Source organism: Penaeus vannamei, chromosome 6 (assembly GCF_042767895.1).
Source record: "Penaeus vannamei isolate JL-2024 chromosome 6, ASM4276789v1, whole genome shotgun sequence".
NCBI lineage: Eukaryota > Metazoa > Arthropoda > Malacostraca > Decapoda > Penaeidae > Penaeus > Penaeus vannamei.
This window is the reverse complement of record NC_091554.1, coordinates 19798566-19803378: the sequence shown is the minus strand read 5'-3', so window position 1 is coordinate 19803378 and position 4813 is coordinate 19798566. Positions and strand designations below refer to the sequence as shown.

Sequence of the window (4813 nt, the reverse complement as noted above, 5' to 3'; positions counted from 1 at the left end):
ACATATATTTTATACCCAGTGTCTGAAATGGCAACACTAGTAGAAAATATTGAATTAAAAGTGGTCATCACAGACATCAGCTGCTTAATCATACTGCACAGTGGCTTAGGTGCCTTGTCTCTGACATCTGTAACAACACTTCTGGTGTTCCAGAAATTGAGGCGTGTACATAACTTACTTGTAGGGTAAGCTCCAACTCAGGATTCTAATAACATCTCCCTTTGAATTTTTGGTCATCAATACTAATATTTATATTGTGAATGTTATCATTATTACTGATATCATCTTAATATTACTGATACCATAACACATGATGATATCATAGACAAAACTGAGGTAGATATCAATATTTTTATTGCCATCTTTAAGGTTTATAGTGTTAGTATTATTTGTATATGTACTATAGTTATCATGGGTGGCTTTATTGTTAACCATTCCTTAATTGCCCACTGTGTCTGATCACCCTCTAAATGCTTTGTTAAGTCATTCCCATCACCCAGCCTTCAGGCAAAGTTCTTATTCTATCTTCAAATTTTCCCAGAATGCCATGTTCATGTCATCCTCCTTTCAAGCCAAATATTTTCATGCATGGGGGGGGGGGGTAGAATTACCCACTCGAACATGAACCCTCACAACAAAAACTTTGGGCAGCGCTCAAGGTCAGAACCCAGAGTCTCATTGCCAGTGTCAGCAATTTTCACCTTTCCACACTCTCGCTTCACAGGAGTGAAAATGATGCATTGCATAATGACATTACCTATTAAAACGGATCACAGGAAGGTAAAAGTGTCTAATTATAATTTTTTTTTCCGAAAGTGAAAGATTTATGATATGAAAAACTAAGAAAAATAAAAAATCCTTAAGCGACTTTTCAAATTTCTTTTCCATAAAATAAAGTAGATGATTTGATTTTGACATATTCATCATACAGGTATGTTTAGGGTCTGCATCTCTAAAAATAAACTCGCAACGAATATATATTTACACTGGCTGGGCACTCCCCCTTATCAACAGCTCTCTCGGAGGGACCCACGCGACAGAGTTTCAAGCATTGCCACTGCTTTAGACTTTTCTGATTGCAATAATTATACAGATGCCCTTTCATCTGAAACTGTATAAGCGATTAAACATCATTATGTCATTATAAATCCATTTTACGAAAAAAATAAATGTAAAGAAAGTGTATGATATAATTTATTCATGTAAATTCCTAAAATCGCCCTACAAATATCTGATACCTATTGTTATATAGGTATCAGATATTTGTCCATGATAAACGAATATAAGCGATTTCTATTTCAAAATATTTTTGATATATCAACGTTTTCTGAATGGTAATTTCTAACGAACACAAAACAATTCAGTCTCTCCATAACAAGTACTCCTCTCGTGACTAAATGTTTATCGCTTGTTTCGAGGCGGAATCACATGGTTAGAAGATGCAGAAACATAGACTGCAATAAAAATAAAATAAACAAATAAAATAAAAAATTAAATAGGTATATGTGCATATACATGTGCACGTACATTACCTTTACAACAATATACATGTGTATACACATGTAATTGTCATGTAGTTATTATGTAAAATGATAAGGAAATTCATAAAGAATGTGATATAGTTAAGTCTAAGGTGAATTAACCGTTTTCTTTGGTCACGTTGAATACGTTTTCATTCTTTTGTATTCGTAAATGCTTATATAGTCTATTGGAACTTATTTGTGTAAATGAGAATGGTTTCATAATTATTTGGGGTAAAGTAAAATTACTTAATTTGAAAGGCATTTGTAATTGCCACATTGGCGTAAACAAAGTCTAGTTGGTTTTGATTTGAATGTTTGCAGGTTGTCAGTGGATCATGGCGGCCTGGGTTTGACGTAAGATTTGCATCTTATTTTACATTGCTTGAATTTACCCTAGTTTCACTTGTCGTGCATAACCAGTACTCCAGCAGAATAGTTGAAATTCTCAGTGATATTTTCATACTACATGTGTGGACGTTGTTTTGACATTTATTCATTGAAATGTGATTTAAACATGATCACGTGTTCTGGCAAAGACTAACAACGTTGTCGTAATATTCATTACAGTTTTATTAATTTTATTTATACTTGTGTTTCATATTATTATATAAGCAGGATTTATAAGGACTTCTACGTTATATTTAACGGTATGACATTAAATCTATAATTGTTAACATTTTTCTAGTGTTTAATTATCTTTGCTGAAATAAGTCATTTCTTAAAAATGATGTAAGATAAGTTATTTAAGCATGGAAATACCAGTGGTTCATACTCCTCTGGATATCCCTAGACTGAGTAAAACCAGAGGAAAGTTGTATGACATAATCGAATGTATATACAAGATTAATAAAATAGGCATAATACAGGAAACAACCGATTTTATATAATGGTCATGTTGCCTTGGGTCTGGATTTGCCCCTTTTCATGGGAGTCATTTGTTTGTTTGTTTGTATACCTCGGAGACTAATGATCATATCTTTACCTAACAAAGTGTGTTTGAAAGAGAAATAACTTCAAATATCTAACTTTCTGTTTGCTTGATTTTCATTTTTTTTTTTTTTTCGAGCTACGGACGATTCCTTACCCCAGTTTTTATGTGATTAAAATTTTGTATATATCTTTGGATACCTTTGAAAATGTGTAGACATCATCATATCAGCCTTTGAAAATTTGCTTACTCTTTTTATACAAATTTTTGTAAATTGAAAAAAAAAAAAGAAAAAAAAAAAAGAAAAAAAAAAAGGTCAACATGATTGATTTTTACTTTTTTTTCTGAGGAAACTAAGAAAGAAAGAAAGAAAGAAAGAAAAAAAAAAAGGATATGTAGTTGTCTCAGGAATCCATTGATGTTCATTCACATTTTTTTTTCATGATATAATTCATAATCCTAAGGGACAAGGAATCAACGGTGCAGACACGTGTAGAAGAAGAAGAAGAAGAAGAAGAAGAAGAAGAAGAAGACAAAGACAAAGACAAAGACAAAGACAAAGACGAAGACGAAGAAGAAGAAGAAGTAGTATAAGTATAAGTATAAGTATAAGTATAAGTATAAGTAGAAGAAGAAGAAGAAGAAGAAGAAAAAAAAAATAATAATAATAATTAAAAAATATAAAAATATTTTTTTTTTGCAGGGGCCATCAGCCCCCCATATGGGAACCCCAATATATTTGGTATCTAAAGATGCTGAATATCAAAATACATCAAATACCCAAAAATCAAGAAAATTTGATTTTTTTTTTTTAAATATTTACCAATATGACCCCAACCCCATTATTCCCCCCCCCCCCCCATTTAGGGGCAGTCTCCTTAAATTATAGACATCTGTGGTTAATGCATCTTTGTTAAACTAGGGTATGTACAATAAATAGTCGCACCATCTACCACAGTCTGGTGGATGCCAGAACATATGATGGAAAGTTGATATGACATATAGCATCACTTGAGTGGGGCAATGGTGATTGGTCACGTGACATCAAATTTACTAAGAGGGACCCCATCCTTCATCATTAATGAGGAGACCAGAAAAATAAGATGTAATAAAACATGCTGATATGCTGAATAGTGATACAAAATATCCCATAAGAATATAATATAAAAGGGTGTAATGAGGACTGCACGCATATAGTCTGTAAGTATATTCTTATTATAATACTAAAAAGAGTAATACATACATATCTATGAAATAAAAATTATTAGAAAAGAGAAATGCAAAATGTTAGATGTTCTGGAATATTGTGCTATTATTACACATGTCACATAAGTTTGGGGGGTGGCTGCTGGCATATGGCAAAACAAACTAGTATCATGATCTGGTAGGTAAGAGAGGATCAGTCTTTTATGTTAGCCATTTCATCTTACTGAGGAATCAAGTGTGATCGAGGTGACTGGTTAAGGATTGTCATGTATTCAATGTTCAATGTGACATTGTTTAAATATGTATGAAGGGTAATCTGCTTCCTTCTTGCTTCTTTTGCTTTAATAATTCTTGAGTCCTGAGTGTGTATATATATACTAGGATGAATTTACCAGCTACTCTACAATGTCACTGAATGCTAAGTGATACTGTATTTCAGAATTCTTATGGTTAAATAACTTCCAAGAGCAATGCATCTACATTTGTGCTCGTCTCCCTGATATATGGTATATCTTTTAGGGATGTGAAAGGCATCACTAAATTACCCATGGAAGGTTATTAATAGAATTACCCTTAGAATGTTATTTTTACACATTTTCTTACAAAACTCTGCCAAGAACTTGCTAAATGTCAAAACAGCAAAGACATTTCTAGTATGTTTCAATCTTTTTTCTTTTTTTTTATAACATCACTGAAAAATGAAGCTAGACAGTCAATATGAGCACCCAATATAAACTGTTGTAACTACTTTTATTATTTTTTTATTCTGTATTTATGGAAATGTGTATAAACTTTTGAAATCCCTATAATGAAAGATTGAAACATGACTAACACTGTGTCCAAAAAATGTTAGTGACAAAAGAGTGAAATAATGAATAACTGGGTGACAAATTATGGGGATGTACTACCAATCAACTACCATTGGGAGCAAGCCAACAACAAACAGATTTTGTTCACTGGTGTGAATCCTGGCTAGGCCTGTGTGTTTAAAGTAAGAATTTACTTATACTTTTAACCCTTTAGCTGATCTACCATTAGATTCACTATATAATAAACTACATACATACATACATACAAGGATACACACCCACATACACAAGCATAATGATCTCAAAATATATTACTTTGATCTTTCTTCACTATATTCTATGTTCAT

General features: G+C 32.2%; 2 protein-coding genes across 4 annotated transcripts in view; both read right to left on the bottom strand.

Annotated features, from left to right (window-relative positions):
* The window catches only part of LOC113824052 (DNA-(apurinic or apyrimidinic site) endonuclease 2), a 574593-nt gene that overhangs the window by 548417 nt on the left and 21363 nt on the right, over positions 1-4813 (bottom strand). The gene's annotated exons all lie outside the window — the stretch shown is intronic.
* Positions 1-4813, bottom strand: part of LOC113820151 (oxysterol-binding protein-related protein 6) — a gene marked incomplete in the record, with an annotated part of 52044 nt that overhangs the window by 46746 nt on the left and 485 nt on the right.